A 22538-nucleotide genomic window follows, 5' to 3' on the forward strand; every position below is an offset into this window, starting at 1 on the left:
ATCTCTATGGATAACAGTCTGGGTATTTAATCAGAAGGCAAATGTTGCTTTGAACGCTGATATTGTAGCCCCAAGCAGCAGAAATTAAAGATTCAAAAACACATTTGTTGGTATCAGTATAGCTAAATAATAGGGAGGAAAATACAATTCTGCAGGAGATGGCTTTGGCATGCAGCCTCTCTCCTTGCTCCAAACTGCTGGCAGCAGCCTGGCTGGGTTACTTGAAATGGGATTTGATGATGGTCTGCCAACCAGAGCCTCCTCTGGTGTGCCTGGCTGCACAATATGAGTGTGTCAGGATGAATTCACTGCAAAGGATGCTGTGCTGAAGTCAAGAGAGTTGCACTAAGAACAAATTCAGCCCATCATTAGGCTATTTTGAGGGTGAATTAAGTGCTGACGCAGGCAGGCATAGGTCCCAGTGCAATTGGCAGAAGTCTTCTGGGAGACTCAGGCCTGCCGACCTGGCACTGCCCTGCCCTGGGACCTGACAAATTGTTCAGTGCTTCTTGCCACGTAACAACTCTCTGCAGACAGAGGTGTCACTGATGACAAGGATCACAAATGTTTGTAGCTGTTGAGAAAACTTCACAGATCTAAGCAGAATATGTCACTGATAAACTACTATTTTCTTGGGCCTGCAAACAGCATGGAAAACTATGTCTGAGGGATCGGCATGCAGTTATCCCAACAAAGTCACTAATGTTGCTACCATAGCAATGTATCTGTCAGTTCCATTTTGCTGCTGATATTACTGAGGCATCTAGTTAATTCACTTGTCTCATCATTCCAAATTGCCTTCTATTCTAGCCTGGCTAGCACTCACTGCCCTCCCTTCCCACTGTTCTCATTGTCTGATTAGGACAGATCCTGCACACCCATGCTGAGCTATCAGAGTGGAGATGAGAACACATGAAGCCAAATATGTGAAGCAGTCTAGTGAAACCTGATTTAAAATTAATATATATATATATGTATAAAAACTCAGATATTGTTCCAAATGTTGCATTATTTTTGCAACCATTTATAGATGAAAAAAAAAGGAACAATTTTCAAAGTTATCTACTACAAAGCTTTAGGGCAACATATTGATCAGATATAGAAATTGGAGGGCCTAACTGCAAAATGGAGGCTCAAAGTATTCCATGACGTCCTCAGCAGTATTCTATTTTGTTGTTGTTGTTCCTGAGATTGTTTTCTAATATTTGGTGCTCATTTTTCTTCTTTTCTGCAAAACAGAAGGTTTTGAAAAAGAAGATCCAACTTTGGCTACCAAACCTCTATCTCTTAGTGTATACCAACACAATATCATTTCCACATAGGCAGCAGAAACCAGTGTCAGGAACAGATCTGGATAGGAAGGAAAATATCAGTGGAGAGGCATTTTTCTAGATCCTAGCAATAAATCAGGCATTATGTTTTTAGCATTAGTAGGCATGATATTTTGCTGAAGATCAGTAGTGCAAGGGGAAGCTTCTGTCCCTTGATATTAATAAACCTGAAATATGGGTCACAAAGCACACAAATAAAGCTCTTCCATTGTTCCTTTGCAAAACCTAGTGGACTTCATGCAGACAATGGCTTGAAACCACACCCAGGATCTGTATAAGCCTCTGCTTTCCAGATAGGCTCATGCTTGTAGATAGTGTCTCTTGGATACAGTTTCTGTTGTCATTGCAGTCTCACTATGCTGAGCTTTTCTAAAAGGCAGAAACGTAAGTGTTAATTTGTAAACAGTACTGAGATATTCAGTCATTAAGTGAATGGCTTGAGATCGTATGTAGTGAAGTGAAGTTTCTGGCATTTGGAATTTCTCAGAGAATGCTGTGAAAAAGGGTTTTATTATTCAAACTAACTGTTCCTTCAGAGATCAGGGCAGGAGGGGGTGGGTGTATTCCCTGAACTGAGGGAATTTCAGATGGTCAGTAATGTATGATGGAGAGACCACAAGTGGAACCCAGCCAGGTTTTGATTATGCCGGTTCAGATCAGCACAAAAGAATCAGTGACCTGCTGGATTTAAATGCTCAGCTTTACTGGCCTGATTCTACCTTTTATGTTAAACCTCATCAATGCTTCGTTTACGCCATTTTACAAGCCCTTTGCCTGATTGAGGCTATAGAGAACGAGTGAAGCACACACTGTGGCTCAGGAGACAGCACTGCTGATGTCAGGGATGCCCCATCCCCTCCTCCCACTGTGGGATTTGACTCTGGATGCACACATCTATGGGACAGCCCTGGGAGGTGGCAGCAAATTGTACTGATTCATGTGTAAGCACCCATCTCTTTCTCATCTCCAGCCCTGGTCAGCTATTATGATGGGTGACTGAGATATGTGAATGTGGGAAGCATAGGAAATAAACAACAGAAACATGTTTACTTGTGTGCATGAATTTACCATACCCAGACCAGATGCAGTGCCTTCAGGTTTACCAGCTCAATGAGACTGTTAGGACAGGCATGGGAGACACTGGGATGTCATAGGCATGTTTATATGACCACAGTTTACTCCTCTTTGCTTTTTGATATTTTTACCTGCCTGTAAAATGAGATGTCTGTGATCCAGTTATGGGAAATTAGGCTTAGAAGCACACCCTAAGTGCAACTAAGTACAACTCCCTAACAGACCAGGCAGCATCAGCTTTGCAATGACTGTAACTCAACTTCCAGTTCAGAATAAGAAGGCTTCCAGTAACTTAGCCATCACTCCATCCATTTCCCTTGCCCTGGGCTGTTCAGGATTTATAAGGGATTTGGAATTTACTTTATATTCTGTCTTCTATTTAATTGTATAGACTTATATGAAGTACTTTTCCATGTTTGTACATACTTCGATGTAAATGAAGGAGAACAAGAAGTCTAGTAAGATAAAATAGTCATTTAAAAGGACTAAATAAAGACAAGACAGCTGATCTCAGCACCAGAGAAACAGGAGTGATGCTAGGCAGAGTTCCAAATTCTGCTAGACTCCATACAGAGGCTGAGTTTTAACAATTTTCCTCTTAGCTGTTTGGCATTGAGTAAAACAGCACTTCTGAATCTGCTTTTGTAGAATGAGATAAATGTATCCATTCATCTACTTTACTAAGTTTGAGCAGATTTAAGTCCCCTCTGAACTATGGGCCTGATTCTCCTTTTCCTCAAATTGCAATCTGCCGTAGCACTGTTAAAGCTCAGTTCAAGTGAAAATAAAAAGGACATTTTCTCAGTGCCTATGAAGTAGGATGAATCCGTAGTTTCTCTTGGTGCTGATTCCTTGGTAGCTGGTGGTGTCTTTTGCTATACAACTTCCAGATTTTGTTGTGACATGCTTTGCCAAAAGGCCATTAAACCACAAATTTTGCCAACGTATTCTAAAACCTTCCTAATGCCAGCACAACTTCTGCAGAATTTGTTTAATACATTCATCCATTTATTTAATTTCTGTGCTGAAGGTGCTTAGCTACCTCGTCTCAAGTATTGCTTACACTGTAGTTCCTAATGAGGTAGGAGAAATAATTTAGGTGTAAATGGTATTGTTAGCTAAGAAGTTATCTGCAGATTTGTACATGTGCATAAATGCACTCTTGTACAAATTCTGCTCACAGCACAGAAGGGAAGAATGTGGCATATGTGTATTTCCACAAATAAGGATGAAGATTTTTTTTTTAAGCTTTCCATAAATAAACTACAATTGGGAGCAAAGAAAGAAGCAGAATTTCATTATAAAGGGGATTAATCGTCTAAATCGCTGAGGAGAACAGGGTTGCTCTAGACATGGAAATGATTTTTTTACTATTATACTTGTTATATTAAATGTACTCGGATCGATACGACAGGCTGGTTGGTAAATATACATGGTTCTGGACTGTGCTTTTCTCTTGTTAGTTCTATTGTGCTGTGTTTTGGATGCATCTGTGTCTCCAGTTGTGTTTAGTGATCAGTCTAAGAAGCACTAAAAACTGTCACCCATGTACCTGAGTTATGGTTGCATAGGTGAGAAAGCCCTCCAGTTTATGAACGTCCCCCAAGCCCAGCAGGGCTCCTGGCAGCCTTGCTGTTCATGAAATCTATCTTTGTCACAAATAGCAAATCATGGGCTATGGAATATCGCAATCTCATTATGGGATGTCATCCTGCAGCACAAATACATTATTCTCAGTGGATTTACAGACAGCCTAGCCAACGTTGCCACCAGAACATGACAGATGTACTGGGTCCAGATTTACACTGAAACATGATTTACGCTTGTCAGGACAGTGGCAAGAACAGGCTGCAGAGAAGACTAGAAATACTGTCGAGTTTCTCCTTCATGGTTCCTTAGACACCATAATCCCCATCCTAAAGCACAAGGAGGGGGAGGGAGCAACTCTCCCTTGCTCCTTCGGTTACAGAAGAGTGTAGGGAGTAATATTCTACTCAGAATTTTTGACTGTGAGGCCTGAGCTGTGCCTTTCATGTAATCCAAGAACTGGTCGCCCTAAGATGGGGAAACATAAATTGTCTGGGAATGATGGTAAATCAAACTGAAACAGGGAAATCTGCTCTGTGAGAGCCTAAAATAAATGTGAGCAGACCTTCAGGCATCTGTGAGATGAGACAAATGAAAGAGGAAATGATCCACTTAGAGCTAGAGGAGTCCGGTTATCACAGTACCTTTGAGGGGATGGCTGAAAAGACCATAGGGGGTATCTGCAGGAAAATGAAATAAATGCCACCCACAGAGCCTGCAGGACTGATGAGACTCAGTATCATGTTAGCCTTGTTGGGGAAAGCTGGAAGTCACTGTTGCTGGGACACAGAGAGGAGACCTTCGCTGCTTCTTAATGAAGGAGGCAATTAGAAAATCCTCACACATACATATGAGGCGGGAGTGTGGGGTACTGCAGGGAAGAGGTTCTGTTTTCTAAAGAAGCAATGACGGGTGCCCTGATGGAGCAGGGGAGGAAAGGATTTTGTCTGAGATGTAAGCAAAATCTGCAGAGAGGAATGTGAGTTGTGGAACTCACCCTGCCATCTCAATTGGGATCTGACTGATGAAAGGGGGTACACTTAAACTTTTGCATAAGGTTTGGATGGCCATGCCTTCCCAAAGCACAGTACCCTTTCATATGAACAGCAGTCCTCAGAGAAGTGCTGAAGTGAGCTCTCAATCCAAATTCAAGGTCTCCCTGGTTCTGTGGTCCTCTAGCCCAGCAGAAGGTAAGCAAAGCAGAACAGATATGGCATATTTGCAACCAGCAACTAACTGCCTAATTTCCATTTCTCAGCTATGGGCATTTAAAGCCTAAAGGCTTTCTGAGTAGTGTCTGTGAAAACCAGGGCCTTTCCAATCCAGAGGGATTGTTTATGGCTCAGGTCTGCATAAATCTAATGCTAAAATTTCCCATCTGTGAAATTTTAATGGGCAAACCTTAGAAATAAGAAAGTTCTGCATGGCTTTACAGTAAAATCCAAGACTCACAGATTTATGTTTTAAATATGAGATCTCCTCTGTGCAAAGTCACAGTCAACTACAAGGTGAAAAAAGTGGAAAGAAAATGAAAATTAAATGGAAAGAAAAAAAAAACCTGCATAAAAGTGAAAATCTGTTGACAGATTACGCTTTTTTTTCTGTGGTCACCATTGCAAATAGTCTGGTTCCTTGGATAGATGTGAGTAAGAAGGATGACCAATTGCTTCTGTGTTTCTAGTGGAGATACTTTTTTTTGCAGTGTTCACACCAGTACTGATTCATGCTGAGCTTTAAGAGCTAAGAATAAGGGAAGGAACTCTTGAAATGCTGAAGAAATAATTCCTACCAAAGAGAAATTGATAGTGTTGCCTATGAAATGGCAATATAACGTTCATTTACAAGTGCAGTATTACAGTATTATATACTTCCTCTCTCTGAAACACAGCAGGCTTGAATTCATTGTATAATCACATTGTTTTCCTAACCCAGAGAGATGGAAAATCACACACCCACCTGGGAAATGAGCATATCTAATGACAAAGTAGCTGCAGAAGCAGCATGTAGACGTTGCTATGTCTCATTAGGTCAGACTAGAGAAAATCCCCAAATTAGATCTCTACAGCCAGTATTGCAGCATGATTGGTGTGGGTTCTCTGGAAAGAATGAAGCAGGGCTCTTCTCCAACCAGCCCCCAGTACTCACCTCCCCAGGTGCCATCTGCTTAGCCCAGCACCCAGAGGTCATCCACTATATCAGCAGCAGGGCAGGAACCCAGAGCATGGGAAGAGTCCTGCTGCTTAGCAGCAAAGCTGTAGGAAAGGGCTGCTATGTTGCTCAAGGCTGTTGTTTAGAACCCAATTCTCAGATCCCAGTAGCTCCAAACACCCTCATCTCTGTACTGCCCGCAGTGCTTTGCCAGCATGTGATGTGTCGTGAGTGAGGTCAGATTTACCTTAAAATCTTCAGTGCATGTAAGATCAACTCCAAAATGTGCTTGTGAGTTTTGCTGTGAAGTTTGTTGTCTGTAGTACAAGGAAAAGCTATGTTATATTTATGGGTGATAGGCCTGTGAATAAATATAGTTAATGGTGCTCATACTCCCAACACTTACTGCTGCTCCACAATAAAAGTGAAGAATCTCATGACAGTTAGAAGTATGGCAAGGCAAAGACTGACCTTTTGAGACTCTGGAAGCTTCCTAGGTCTTTCACTCTATGTGGATATGTGTATTTCTAATGGCTGTGGCTAAAGCATGACTTCAAGAAAGCTTCAGTTCTTGATTTTGAGAAGAGGTGAGAAAAATATCTGCAGTTATCCAGAATAGTCAAGGGTGTTCAGACTCAATTATGGTGAGACTGCAGGATAATACCTACCCTGTCCTTTATGTCCTGAGTCTCGCAACAATGAGTTTAGATATGTGGAAGTATCCTTACAAGTATTCATTTGTCAATCAGCCCAGGACAGATGATAAAAATGTAAGATTTCTACAGGCCTTCCACGTGAATAGTGAACAAATAAACTAAAATTGTGAATTTCAGTTCTTTGAAAGTCTTCTTTCCTGCAGCACTGACAGGAAAGCGATGCTGGCTGAGTGTGGGTTCAGGACACTCCATCTCTCATGCTGGCCGGTATCGCCTTATTTCTTTGCTGTTTCTGTTCAGACTCTTGCCTTATGCTTCTGTGAATGATCTCTGAAGCAGAGATTGTCCTTTTGACTTTTTTTGTTTGTTTTTTTTTCAGCATCACATACAGTGGTGTTTAAACTCACACATTTGGCTGCTGTGTCCTGGCATAAAACTGATCAGATCTGATCTGTTTATGGGGAAGGGTTTCCTGTTCTGAAGATGTGGCAAATGAAAGAATTTAGGGAATTCTCTTGCTCTATACCCTGCTCTAGGGCACTTACCTACCTGACTATATTAGTGCAACTATTTGTGAGGCCTATGCTAAGAAATGCAATAGGGGACATACCTGGATTTTAGAAATGTAAAATGACTAAAGAATGAAAATATATATACACAGTTAGCCCACTGAGCAAATTCTCAGGCTCTAGTACAACTGGAGGACTTTGTAGCAGCAACTGAATGGAAAAAAAAGCAGTAGGACTGGGCTGAGTGTGCCTTGCTGCTAAATACTTGGTATTCTGAAATACAGCCAGGAAGTGATGCTCTGAAGTCTTGTACTCCATCCACTTTCTCTATCACCCTTTTACTGTAATAAATCTTCCTATCCACTTAGTGAGAGCCAACCATCTCTGTTCTGAGGGAAGCAGCTGGTGGTTAAGGGAGAGCAGGAGCACCTGAATAGGTGGAGTTACAAATCTGGGTCAGCAGAGACTGGACAAGACGGAGGAGTTGTAAGACTCTGTTTCAGTGTTTCAGTCTGCTGTCATGCTTAACAAGCACTGATCTACTTGTTTCATCTCGTGCAGAGCAGAGTGCAAGGGGACAGGTGCTCTGATGTCTGTGATGGGCTGAAGTTGATAAATCTTAGTTTGCTCCTCATTTCTGCAGCAGGGAGATCAGTCAGTTGAGGTAACATGCTAACATGCATTTTGTCCCAAAGCCTCTCCAGCTAGAGGTGTGAGAGTGGCTTTTGCTCTGACGCTATGAAGAGGAGAATTCTCATGTATATTTCCAATGGTGCACTGAAAGCAAGGACTGATCCTCCCTGTTAAATCCAGAAAATTCTTTTGAACTCAAGGAAAATTGCTTCTGAAATCTTCTGATATCTCAAAGTGAAATCAGGATCAGGTCTTGCAAGGTGTGTTATGTCTGCAGGATAAATTGCCATTAGCAAATTAATTTTCATTTGATTCTGCCTAGGTAAGCCATGAGAATCCAGCCATTCTTGCAAATGTGTGTGCTAACACTGGCAGCATCGTCCTTTCCTGTCTACTGCTTCTCTCCTGTCCTGAGTTGATTTGGACACAAATGACATCAGTTGCCCCCAGAAAGATTGCTGCTGAGGTAAGTGGATGTGGCAGAGCAGAGAAATTGCACAAGGCCCTTGCATGTGTCTGCTTACCTCATGTTCTTACTTCACACATAGCTACAGAGCATCTGATGGCTTCTAGGTATGAATGAAATTCAAAGACGTTTGCAGGCTGTCATTGCCTGCCACATGACTACTTCTCCATCCCACATTTAATTTCTTTAACTGAGCAGGTATGGATTCCTGCATTTACAGTGATTTTCACACACAAAATTGTATTTTAAATTCAGAGGGCTTTTTTTTTTCACACTCTGGCTTCACTGGAGAATGTGTAGTTGCTGACTGTATTCCACTTTGAGCTATGGGACCCTCAAGTAATCTGAAAAACAACTTCCATTCCTGTGGCAGGAACACACAGTACTGCTGGAGGGTGCCAGGTTCTGGTGGAACATCCCAACACAGCATAAACTTATTAGAGAAGGCAAGAAAATGTAGTTAGAGAAACCTGCCAGTGAGAAAATGAGTTTTAACTTACCCCTGACATCTTCATTGTATGGAGCTATATGGGGAGAACTGCTGAGAGCAATCCAAATGTTATAATAAATCATGCTGGTGTTATGGAGATGGACAGACAACTGATTGGCTGATCAATCTTTTGGCTATAATATGCAGTCATCAGTGTCAGCTCCCTATCAGAATGCAAGGCACAGTTTCTATTACAGCTTTCCTGCTGGAAATTGAGTAAAAATACTTAAAACAAAACAAAGAAATCACAGTTCATTAAAAATAACTGAGCAGAACTGAGAAAGTAAGAGCAGGATAGCTTTAGGAGTCAGGAGCTATTACCTGTGGAGAGCATAGATAACAACCAGACAGTGCCACTGTGCATTATAGCCAAAATGTTGGTCAGATGGACATCTATCCATCTCTCTAACAATCTTGCACAATGGTTCTACCCATCTCTGCTTTCCTGTGGCACAGAATGCAGCAGATGTTAATGACCCAATAAATTTTGTTTGTAATATCCCTGAGTTGCCCTGGCTGAAGGCATGATTTATTGTAGTTTTATTCATAACATTTAGCAGCTAAGTCCTATGTCTATTTTACCCTTCCATGAGCAGCTGATAGTCTTTCTTGTGTGTACTCGAAGTCTTCATTTCTTCCAGAAGCATGTTATTTACATACCCTGCATAAAGTCATCAAAGGAACTTGAGAGATGGCTGGTTTGCCCAGTTTGATTTTCTGCAGAAGGGCAGGTCCTTTCTTTAAACTTTGGAGCAGCATTGTACAGGTGTCCTCTATTCTCCCAGTTCCCTCAGAATGAAAAAGCCTGCTCTGCCCAGTTTAAGACACTGCTTGAAGTGAGATTGTATTTGTCTATACATCAGTGAAAAAAAAAATCTGCACTGAGTTGCTGTCAAACTGAGCTCACAGCCACTGCCTGGTTTAACTCACTTGCCTCATTTCCTTCAGTTCTTCGCTATGTATCTTTTTATTTCCTGTTTACATAGGGCCTATGTGCCATACACAAGTCTAATACAAGCCATGAAAAGAGCAAAATTTACAACTGAGTTGCTGAGGTATCTAAAGCTTTTTCCAGTGTATTTTCTGATAATGAAGCTGATGTCTTAGCAGAGTTTTTGTTACCCCAGCCAGGATACTGAAAATACAAAATAGCTGTATTAAAGCATCTTTATACTACAACAAAGACAGTTCTGAGATTGTTTCCCTGCCATGCCCTTGCCCATAAGCATGTTTGACTACACACGATCATCTTACCTCCATTGTGAAACTATACATACCCAATGGCATGTTCCTACACGTGGGCATTATGCTGTGGGACCAGAGGTCACCGACACATTCTCTCATGTCACCATGAAAAGTTGGTGGTGGACAAGGCTGTCCCTTCCCTTCCAGATAGCATCAGGAGAGTGACAAGCTCCTTCTGCTCCTCCTGATTTTCTCGACTGCTTTTGCAGGAGTTATTGACATTAATGGGAACTCCAGACACTTGTCAGAGGGGTAGGAGCACATCTGGGGAGTCCCCACCTCTCAGCATTGTCTGCTGAGCTGCCCCTGGAGGAGGACAGACCTGGGCCAACCCACTGCAGACCTGCAAACTTCGCTGTGCAAACCAACCTGCAGAAGACAGAACTATAATCTTTTTTTGGTGTTACTGTAACATACTGCCTATAAGAAATAACACGTATCAGCTTCAAAGTAACTATGATACTCCCACTGAAAGCTAAGTGGAGTGAATTTGGATAGACAAGGGATAAAACAGGCTGCTCTCCAGATACTATTCGGAAAATTAAAGTGAGTGGATGGAAGATATACATCACAAAAATAATCTATTAGAGTCTATGTGCTAGAGCAGAACTTTCACCCTTTTAAACTCTCATTAAAATGCAGCTATTTTTGTTTCAAAGGATTAATATGTTGGCTCTAAAGAGAGAGGGAAAATGTGATTCATGGTGTGCTTGGAATTAGATATTGTTAATTGAAAATAACTGTAGGCACTTACACAGTGCTTTTCACTCAAAATCTCAAAAGTTTTTTTTTTTTTTTTTTTTTGATGAAATTCATTCATGTAAAACAGCTGCTGAAGGATCGTGTGCAGCAAAACCTCAGAGTACTGTGGGAGCTCTGGTACACCTACAGCTAGGCAAGCCTCAGCTATGGACAGAGGTGTTTTGAAAATGTGAGGTCTCACTGTCACATAGGAACAAAATACCTGCCTGTGAAGATAACAGGAAATGATTTATGAAGGTTGGGCTACAGCTGAATGAATGTTTGTATAGCTAGCTGAAACAAGCCCTCTGGGAAAAACACGGTGGTGCAGTCTGACTTCTGTCTCTGGGAAAATATTCATTGTGAAATGAGGTTCTCATACCCATTGGTGAACTCCTGAACAAAATGAACATAGAGAAGAAATTGTCAGTGGTGCTTGTTGACCACAGTAGCCTTTATGATGCTCTGAATCCTCCAATTTATCAGAGGGATGTGGGGAGGTTGGGGGAATTCAGAGCATCACAGTATCCTCTGCAGTCAGCAGCCACAGCGAAGTTCCCAAAGAACTTCAATGAAAGCTCCGAGGTAGGCAGATTGTATACGGAATTAAGGTCAGCAACACTCAATTCCTCTGCATAGCAAATAATGTCTGTGCTTGGCTGAAGGAAAATGGAGGCACACACAGTGTAATGGCTTGCCTAAGGTCACAGAAGAATTTAGTCCAGAGCAAGATGAAAAACCTTCCATCATGTCCTTTCCCCCACCCCAATGACAAATGAAGGAGCACTGCTCATGAGTTATGGTAATTCCATAAAGCACAGAGCAAAAGTCTTTAAAATTAATAACAGCAGAAACAGCTCAGAGAGTGCTCTGTTCTTCCTTGGTCTCTGGAGTATTACAATGGCATCTTGTAGTGGTGTTGTGAGGATTTACAGTTTACTTATACAGTACTGCCATTGACGTGTTGAAGATTTAGCTTTGTAAGCTATTTGTTTCTGAACTCATTGTGACCTACTTTAAGTTTGTTGCTAAGTGGCTGAGATTTAGGCTGGCTGGGACACTGATGTAATCAAATTCACACTTTGGAGGAAAATAAGTCATTGGGATCAATGCTAGGCCAGGAAAATTTGCAGTGTGCCACCAGATAAAATAAATCACTCTGGAATAAAGTTGAGGAGGGCACTATGCACTGAGAGGAAGAATCTGCTTGAAGTGGAGAGAGCAGAAAGCTATTTTTCACATGGCTAATCGATGTGGTAATTCCAGCAGGAAGTCTTGTGACTGATGAGTGCATCTAATACCTCCAAAACTCTCCTGGGAACCAGAGATGGTGATCATTGATAAGCCATTTCTGCAGGCTTCTGCTGTTCTTTAAGGCAAAGGATGGCTTCTTGCAGCCCTTCGAGCTTCTAATGACCTTCTCCTATCATCAGCTGGAGCCTACCATCTACAGCTCCGGTGAATAGAGATAGCTTCCATTCACACTGTGTCTGGGAGGCTGATAATTAGACAGGGAAAGACATAGATCCAAAAATCAGAGAAGACAACTAGGCCTAAAAGGATGTATTCAGTACCCAGCTTTGTCCTTGACTTTTCCAAGGAAAAACAAGCTGTAAACTGCATGTGAACAGGCCAGTGACATTAAAACTCCTGGCTCTGAAGAAGCCTGGGACTGAGAAATGCCATCCAGAAGAAGCTGTTGTTCTCACAGTGAGCAGCTGTTAACCTCAAAGATTGGTGGAATGGAGCAGGCTGGCAGGAAAACCGTTAGGATGGGCAGAGGGCACTACCTGGAGTGGGCTTCACATAGAATCGTAGAACCAAAGGTCTGTGAATAAATCCCTCATATCAGAAACCCAGAGAAGTCAATGAAATAGCTCTTATTGTTGTCAGCAAGGTCAGGATTTCACAGAGACTTGACCCTTGACTTTATGTGGTCCAGAATGCAGGTTGTGACCTCACGAGGGGAGCTCCCACAAACCATGGCACAGGAGTGATTTTTGTCTCTATATGTTCTTTCATGTGTCACCATGGCTTTTATGACGCTGCCTTCTCTCATATGTGTGACCTCTTCCTAAGACTCTGAAGTGAGTTCCCTGCAGAGGCCATTAGTGTCTCTCATGGGGCTGCAAACAGCAAAAAGGGACAAAGAAACATTTGGGTTTCTCAGGAGCTCAGTACAACTTATTAGTAGAACCACTGTTGCTTCCTGAACAAGATACAGGTGGGCATGGAGCAAAGCTGGTCCTCAGAAGGATTTCCAAGCACAATTGGAAAAAATATCGTGTTTTTTCAATTAGCACTTTGCAAGTGTCCAGACATGCCATGGTCCTAAGAGCTCTGTGTTCACTGCATTACTGAGCCTCCGTGTGTTAATGGAGTGCTGCTGTGTGCAGCACCTTGCAAAGCACAAATCCCTGCCAGCCCAGAGAAGAGAAGTGGCAAAACTGCTGTGGTTGTTTGGCTCTAGCAGAAGGTGGAGTTTAATGTCCCACAGTAAAAGTCATGAACAGCCCACCTAATCCTTATCCCTTGTTGTCTCCCAAAATTAAGTAAATTTCCCATGGGAATGAAAGGAAATTCTATCTGAATAAGCATCCAGCATTCACTGGCTTTACTTTGCTTAAGTAACCAAGGAGAATTTAAACTGATCATTTATTTTGCCATGGAAAAATCCCATGAACTGTAATAGAGGACACCCTGAAAGGCTTTTATCTCAATTACTGCAGAAAATTACAGAGAATTAGATCCTTTCTAATGGTTTTCTGAATCATCCTTTGGGATTTGATTGCGGGAATGTAATTCACTATTGAATTGTATAGACTAGTGGAAAAACAATGCCTATAGAAAAGTGTTCACTATCTATTAATGTCTATAGGGCTTCCCTATAAAGGGTTTCCAAGAGTCTTTATTTACAAGTACTTACAAGGTTCTATTTATGTTGTACACCTCTGCTTATAATGCACACTCATTAGGATAAGAAAAGCAAGAATAGACAACAGAGACCGATGCCCTTGTTTATAGGAAAAAAAGACTGTGAAATCATGAGAGACCATCCTTACAGTGCCATGAAAATGCATCACACATAGCAAAAAAGGAAGAAAAAAGCTGAGGTTTTGATCCTGCTTGCAGTTCCTACCGGCAGACCCTTGCTCCTACCTAAACTCTCCAGCTCCAGGGAGGTGCAATGAGCTTTACTTTGGATTACAGCTTTATGGACTAATGCTGTCTGTTGATAACAGTGTTTGATCGTATCCTGGAAGCTTACATGCAAGAAGTAGTGACTGTGTGTGTCATACAGAAGTTACTGATCAAATCCTTATTTATTTCCTTTGGCTGAGCAACCTGTTCCTTTAAATTCCCTTACAGATCCCTCCTGAGCAGACTGCTTCTTTCTCCCCTAATAGTCACCACAGAATTGGGACCGTTGAACTCTGCTCTGCACCCTCACTCCCACCATTCAGATACCAACAGTACCATGTGAGGTAAGCTGGGTCTTTATGGTGCTACTTAATGGCTCTCCAGTTTGTGATGGAAGGCCTTGAATTTCCTCCTGACTCTGAGCACCCATTGTTGAGGGTGCTCGTGGCACTCAGGCCTCTAGGTCACCCCCTGAAGTTACAGTCTCCTTAATGACATTTGTACTGCAGGGGATGGAGCTTCTGATGTGGAGATGGTTTGCGTGTCATCTCTTCAGCAAGGAAGTGACAATGACAGGAATGCTGTGCCCAGAACTGAGCCCTGGAGCAAAGCTATCTCCAGTGGCATCTGTTTTGCTTAAGCTGTTTTTTTGTTTCTTTTTTTTTTTTTTTTTTATCCTGGGGGATTCTTGCATTCACAGCATGATGGAGTGCTGTCATGGATTTGGTGTATTTAGGAGTGATGCTGAGCTCCTCTTCCAAACTCACTGGTCAAGAGACGTATTGTAGTGGCTATGCAATATCTGCTTTGGGACTTTTCCATTTCTGGTGAGCATTTCTGTTCCCTTTCCTGCTTATGCTAACTGCTTTTGCTCTGTTGCTATGAGTATGATCCCCGAAGGAAAAGTCCTTGCTGATTGCAGTTGTAAGCTTTTCAACAGATTTGTTATTCTACCACCTGATGGGGACATGCTGAACAGTGCCTGACACCAGCGCTGTGCTACAGTTCCCCTGAGTTTTAGCAGTGCAGCTAAGGCTGTCAGATGCAAGTGTTTTCAGAGCTGAGAACAACAGGAGTCATAGCAAATGTCCAGACATCCATCCTCGTTCACCTCTTACAAGTTTACAGCAAGAACTTGCTGTGAGATAGGAAAGAAGGAAGACAGCAGCAGTATCAGGATTTGCCTGCGTCTGTGAAATAGCCGGGGATGGAAGGAAGGGGAAATGCAGTGACTTAATGTGATTTTCTTCTCAGGAGACAACACGCAAAGCTTTCAGAACAAGGGCCACAGACAGATTCTACCAAAGGATAGATATATATATATATTTCTGTCTTTTTTTTTTTTTTTTCTGAGGATAATTTAATTAGGAAAATGTTACAGAGGTTTTTTTACTGGCAGGTATTCCAATATTACCCACTGAAAGTCCATGTGACAAAAAATGTTTGATAATCTCAGACCAAAGGACGTTTTTCATTTCTAAGGGATCCACATATTTTTCAGGTATTTGTATGCCTGCTGCTACCACATAACATTTAGCAATAAATGAAGATCACTCCAGCAAGCAGAAAATAGCATGTCCAGTACTCAAATTAGAAAAGAAATTATTTCAGTTATCTGGTTTATAAGTTGAACTAAAACTGGCAAACCCCATTCATGCATGTTCCAGTCCTGTCCAGGTCCTGTCTCACTGATATCTTTCTGTTGTGAAAAGCACCATACCCTTGATTTTCCATAACTTTGCTTTCCTCCTCCCATTTTTTTTTTTTTTTTTGGTTGCTTTTCATTTCCAATTGTCTATCTTGGCAGACAGACAATTCCTGTGTTCAGAACACAAATTCCTGCCCCTTACCAGAGATCACTTAAACATTTTATCTGACACATTCACGGTCTGTCACAAACATCACAGGAGATTTTTTTCATTGTAGATTTTTGTTGCCTTTTGTCTCTCCTCATCTCAGGGCTTCCCTCTTCAGATACGAACCTGTCTATCAGCCAGAGCATCTCAGCAATATGCAAAAAAAAACAAGCTCTTAAAAACATGTCTGCAGTGGCCAGAGGATATCCCTTTTGTCATGAGATGTGCAATGTCTTTTAGTGCAGTAGGGCATTAATTTTACACTGCAGAGCTCAAGTCTCCTGGATTTCTTCTTTTTTGTTTATGTATTTTAATAGAAAGACACTCAGAAATCTCTTACCTCTTCATGCTGAAGAAAGGGAAACTGGTAGAGGAATCAGTGGTTTGGCAATCAGTTACAGATTAGGATATTATAACAGGAAGAACATTGTGGAGGAAATCATAGGAAAGGGACTACTGGCTTTCAATACTTGTTTTCTCCGTGTGGATGCTATTACAGGGAAATGTAGCATTTCCTGCAAACCTCCTTTTCTCCCTCTGCTTTATGACAACTGTAAGAACTATGCTCCTGGGACACAGGGAAGCAGCTGGGGATTGGAGCCACTACCCAGTGGTCTGGGATTGCTGCTTCACGAGGCTCCAGAGAAGCAGCAGATATATCTAGATCACAAGGACAGTTGCTATGTGGTAGTGTCTGCATGAAGAGTGCCATGATGAAATCTGCTCAAGAGCTGCAGGCAAAACATGGGGTTTAAGTTGCTGCTGGCAGCCACCTTGTGAGCAACAGGGTGATGTGGGAGAAATGGGGTAATTGGTTCTTCTCACTCTGAATCTATCCGACACTGCAAGCACTGTAATTTTTCTAAGCTCCTGGGTAGGGAGAGAGTTGCTGAGTGAGATCTCCAAGTGTACACTGAAATGAAACAGGAGTGCTAATGATCAGTTCTTTGTTGTGTTTGTATCTGGTTTCCAGTACAACGGGGCCCTGATTCTTATTTGTGGCTTTTGATACTACTGTAATACGTGTAATTATCTACAAATGAGCAACCGCAATGAGTGCAGTCAAGTCATACATAATGCATGTAGATGTGTAAGGGAGCATCTCTTGCTGTTTGTCCCCACCAGAAATCGTTTATTATATATGTAACCAAAACCAAACACCAAATTTGTATCCTCTCAATTTAGGGGGAATGCATATGGATCAGATGTTTCATGTTCTGGCCATATCCTTGTACTGCTCCAGTGCAGCACAACTTCCAACACTGCTCAGACCCGAATCCCAATTTTGCTTCTTGAGATTATCCAAATTTATAGATAAACTGATAACAGAATATCAATGCTAGCAAATGAAATAGGCAGCAGAAGTATTACTTGCAGAGTCTCTGAGCCAACTGACTTAGTGTCTATGAAGTTTGTAAGATCAACTTCAAAGGTGACATTGTACAAATTGGTTATGTCAAATGACAATGAGATAGACAGATGACCAGTATATGTTTTGTTTGTTTGCTTGTTTGTTTTTAAAGATACTGAGAACAGTAAACGTTCTGAGTGGGACCTGTAAACATTCAGTGTTGGAAATTATTTTAGATTCAGGACTCTGCTTCCCAGAACTCTGCTTCAAAGGCCTTGGTGGATATATGAGCTGCAACTATGCATTTCTAGCTTGAGGTTCACACTAAGCATCTGCTATTCTTTTAGAAAATTCTGTAAGCATCCTGGGTATGGATACTTTGAGGCTGGCTATGACAGATGCAATGCCATTGTTTCAAAAGATTTTAATGAGCACAGCTCCAGTGCCATGTGGATGGCTCGATGCTGTGTTCTGCTGACAGGATGTAGATCACAACTCTTCCCAGGGGGGAGAAATTTATTTTTAATCTGGAAGAAAAGTTTCAGTCTGCCAAGGAGGTAACACACCCCTTTTTAAAACTGTCTCAAGACTGTAGTATGTTCTGGGTGCTTTTCATCTATCATCATCCTCTGCATAGGGAAGTCGTGTCTGTAAGCCACCTGGATGTTTATTTACAGACACTGAGAAATAGTCTCTGGTGACAGGAGGGAGAACAGAGGCAGCTGGAGCTTCTCATAGTCCCTGGGGAACATCTGGAACACACCATGTGTTTGGAGAGGGGCAGAGCTGAGCACAGCCCATGCTACTTTGGCTAGCAAACTTTCATAGCTGGTACCACACGTCACCATGTGGAGACAGCTCCAGGAGGTAAAATGCATGGGATCCATAGGCCAAAGTGGCACTAACTTTATAAATGGGTAAAGGTGAGGGTGAATTCTTGGGTACAGAGCAGGATCCCATTTCCCTGCCAGCTCCAGGCCTTCAGTGTTTGGGAGTGTTCTGGTGGGGCTGCATGAGTTTATGTTCACTACAGCTCCTCTAAATCTTTCTACTTAAGGCATGCAGCTTAAATTGCAGAACTAGGGGAGAGATCATGAACCCACATTTATTTGAAAGTTTCTCTTTGCCCTATGTATGCACTCAACTTGTTTTTTGCTGATCCCACTCTAGTGTATCCTTTAGGCTGCTGGCTGTACTTGCCATTTTGAAGACATTTTTAGAGTGTGTGAAGCAGAAGCAAAGTTTCTGCCACCCAAATGAGGGGAAGTCCTGACATAGAGAAGCACAGGGTGAGCACCTTGGGTAAAGTCCTGTCTTCTGTCTGGGAGCCCCAGGGGCCCTACTCCAGAGCCAGCCTAGGGATCAATGGAAGAGGCAAAGACCTGAAGGTGAGCAAAGCAGCTGAAGTGCACGAAGCATCACCAGGACAGTGGATTGAAAGTTAGCTCCTGACAACTGCGAAACCAGGCGTGATGCTTCTCCAGCTCCCTCCTCTTGGGACTGTCACAGGTCTGTGGATTCAGGCCACTCAGAAAAAGTGTGCAAGGAGGAGAAAAGGGGCATGGAGGATAGTGCTGGGAAGGGGGGGAGATCCCAGACTGCGCTCAGCTATGGTTTGGAAGAGCAGAGCTGGGTGCAGAGCCAGCAAAGAAGATCGATTGGGATGGCACAGCAGGATCTACAGTCTGCATCTGAGCGAGTCCTTCCCTGCACATGGCTCACTCCCTGCTCTGTGTCACCCTTTTTACCTGCACAGCCTGTTCTGTGCAACACAAGGCACAAATGGCCCTTGAATAGCTTAGGAGATACTGCAGAAATATGAGGCACAAATTGCAGCCACCAGATTGGAAAAAAATGGAGCACTTCAGTCAGTAATTTTGTTCCCGGTGAAGCCCCTTGCCACATGAAGCTTTGAGCTGCAGCTGCTTCAGTGCTAAGTACAGAAAGGAAAGATGTTACCGAGCCTACTTTTAGCCTCAGAAAATCTGGGTACTGTTGAAGTGAGGGATGAATCTAGCTCAGTCTGCGTCATGCCGTAATTACCAGCTGCAGTGAAATACCCTCAGATGATTTCTCTGAGGCTCCATTTTATTTCTGGATCTTGCTCCAATTTAATTCCCCCTACCAGTTTTCAGCATTCAGAGATGCACAAGGGTCGGTTCATGGCTGTCTGGTCTTTCTCCCTTGGTACCCCAGGCCAGTTGCTCTTCGTAGCTACTGCAGACCTGTGTCCCCAGTCTTAAGATGATGGTATTAATGCTCACTTGCAGTCCAGTAGTTTTTTGAGAGAGCCTATTAAAGTGTGAGAAGCATTTTGAGGTCTCAGGTCATGCAACAGAAATGAGAAAAGTTATTTCCTTTTTTGATTCATTTCTCTTTGGCCCATTCTATTGCTAAGTGCTGGAAGTGGCACTGGGCAGAAAAGAGGATATCTGTTCTGTGGGAGAAAAAGAGGAGGGTACTTGAAGGAAAGCAGAGGAGCATAGGAGAAAGGAAAGGTACATGTGAGAGGGAAGGCACAGCTTCCAGTGCAGGAAAGAATTGTGTAGTGGGCAGGGTATTTAGTCCCTACACCAAAGAAGGTGAATATCCATATTGGGAAGTTTCGTTCCTGGTGGGGTAGAGGGGCCACAGACTCCTCCTAGGCCACAAGTGGTGCTCACAGGAAGAACTCTGATGATGCTGAAACGTTTCCACAGAAAGTTCCATTTCAGAAAGAAAATAGATTTGGTGGAAAAGCTCCTGGCCAACCATATTTGCAATCTCATTCTCATTTATTTGCTCAAATAATCCCCAGTGCTTGATTTACGTAAGACTTGTATTAACTGTGTATTTATTCAGAGATCTTAAATTGTACTGATGTGCTGAGATAGAATTGCAGGCTGATGCAGTTACAAGGGTATTAACAAGCATATGACAGTGCGGTGGATCCCACTTGCCACTGAGGCACCCAAGTCCATCAAAGGTTTCCATAGGAGACAGTAGGAAGGCTCCTTGTATTGTAAATACGATGTTTTTCATGAAGGAAAATTTCAGTTAGCAGTGAGGTGGGGACAGAGATATGCAGCACTGATCAGAGACATTTGAAGAAAATGAAAACTGCTTGCTCAGTGCTGCTCTTGGAGAATGGTATTGGTTTGAGCTCAAACATTTAATGAAGCACATGCTTTGGGTCTCAGCAACAAACACCAGATGAGCAAGAAATGTGGACAGCTGACACCCCTGGGTAATGGAAACCTCCTGGAAATGTGAAGGTGACAATAACTCCGAGCAGAGGAGCCATTAAAAAAGGCAAAGAAACTGAGATCTTCATTGCTTCCAGCATCCATTATTTCTGAAGCACTTGATGTTTTCTGTAAATTCAGGCAAAGCTAGCCACAAAGATGCTGGCAAATGGGATTGAATCGTTTTAAATGAAGAGGGGGAAAAAAAGAGAATGGAAGTATGTCTGACCTTGATGTGGGTGGAGAGTCTCTCTGATCATTTGGATGTTGCCCACTGAAAGGCAACATCTGAGACAAAATGCTCATGAAGAAACTATTGGAAGTTCCAGTATGGAAATACAATGCAGCAACTCATATATGATAGTAGGAGGAAGATGCCCAGTCCTCGGAGCCTGTGGAGAATGTCAGCTTCGAAGAGATGAGACAGGAGAGCTGGCAGTGAAAAATGTAGCTGCTATCAAAATGTCCAGCTTCTATGCCAAGTGGTGCCAGTGGTGTGTGTCATAGCAGCTAGAGGATTGCACTACACAGAACTGGAACAAGGGTACCCACACAGCTATAAATGTTTGCAGCAGCACATGGGACTTGGAGATGTTCAAGGACGGGCAGGGAGAAATGGAAGGTCTTAGTGTGGTTTGGGGTTCGGGAGTTAACGTGACTTGTGTGCATGCTGATGATGGGGAGAGGTGTTATCACCAGAGGGAGCTGTCTGCCTGCACGGCATTGTCACCCCAGCCAAAAAAGCTGCAGAGACGCGGCAACGGGGCTTCCAAAACCTGAGGGCAGGAAGTGAGAGGTCCTGAGCACTCAGCCAGAGGCTGCAGCCGGGTAGCGTGGAGGGCATTGAGGTTGGCAGAGCTCACCCTGCAGGGCAGGCCGTCACCACAGAGCACTGCTGATGGCCGCTTTGCCTTTTGGACCCCGTTGTGTTAATGCTAGCAGTGAATTGGTTTTATGTGGGCTTTGCTGGGTAGGGTGCTGGTCAGAGGCTCATGTGACAGCACAGCTGATCACCGAAGGCTCAGATAGTGAATGAAGGCGAAGTGTGTCACAGTGGGCTGCATGCAGCTCTGAGCACAATAGGGACTCAGTACCCAGCAGAGGGCATGTGCCTGCACACAGGCGCTCCTACCTTTACCTTGGGGACATCATTTCCTAGATAATGAGCGCATCAGTGCCTCAGAAGCTGTGAGCAGTGACAAGACAAAGCCACAGGCATTGCCTGTTGTCCTTTGGAAAGGCCATGGTTTCTGTTACAGGGTCCAAATCTACCCTTGATTTTCATTCTTGTTTCAGATCAGATCCTATTTGCAAGAGGTGCTGAGCCCGCTCTCATTTCCGATCAAGACGAGTGGTCCAGTGGAACCAGGCCACCTCCCTGGGCACTGCTCTGCACATTTACATCTGCATTCACCATGCATCAGGGAAACCAGCCTGTGCATGCTTCTCACCAGGCTTAGTTCCACCTTCCTGTTTTTTCCTCTGAATGCCTCGCTCCTAAATTTGCTACAGGTATTTCACCTTCGATCAGGACTGAGCTGAAAGCTTTGTTTTCTGCCAAGAAGCTTCAGAGGACAGTATTTATCGAAGCAGTTTGCATGAGTGCCACAGCATCTGAAGTGCCCTGTGGAAGGCTAGCAATGTATTTGTATGCTTCCTGAGCTGGAAGAGTCCTTCCAGTGGATGCGCTAAGGTAAATAATGGATCATGCTATGTGTGCTCAATGATGGGACAGCGCACAGAAGAGCAGGCTAAAGGGAGAGAAACACTTCAGGTTGAACAGTAATTAGGCATTAAAAACACATACTGAAGAAAAGCATGCTGCCTTGACAATGGGAGAATGGGTGGGGATAGGAAGTCTGGGCTCCTTGACACCGACCTGTAGGTCTTCTGATGCCCCACCTCCCCTCCTGCTCTTTGTGTAGCTTTCGGGGTTGGTCACCAGAGCAGCAGTGAGGACACTGTGCCTTGGTTACTGCCACAGAACATACAGTAGTATTATCTCATATATATATGTATGAGTGTGTATACATATATATGTACACAACTTATGAAGCCGAAAGAGAACAAATGCAGAATGTCTCTG

At 43.0% G+C, this 22538-nt stretch overlaps 1 protein-coding gene across 3 annotated transcripts in view; it reads left to right on the forward strand.

Annotated features, from left to right (window-relative positions):
• Positions 1-22538, forward strand: part of MB21D2 (Mab-21 domain containing 2) — an 81841-nt gene that overhangs the window by 9921 nt on the left and 49382 nt on the right. For 2 of the 3 annotated variants that reach the window (XM_046898515.1, XM_040705799.2), the window contains 3 exons: positions 8261-8404; positions 14250-14365; positions 21749-22145. The gene's annotated coding sequence lies outside the window, so the exon portion shown is untranslated. Of the gene's footprint in view, positions 1-8260; positions 8405-12965; positions 13105-14249; positions 14366-21748; positions 22146-22538 lie in introns of those variants that run through there. The other variant, XM_040705798.2, reaches the window with a different exon arrangement.

Source organism: Gallus gallus, chromosome 9 (genome assembly GCF_016699485.2).
Source record: "Gallus gallus isolate bGalGal1 chromosome 9, bGalGal1.mat.broiler.GRCg7b, whole genome shotgun sequence".
In the NCBI taxonomy this organism is placed as follows: Eukaryota; Metazoa; Chordata; class Aves; order Galliformes; family Phasianidae; genus Gallus; species Gallus gallus.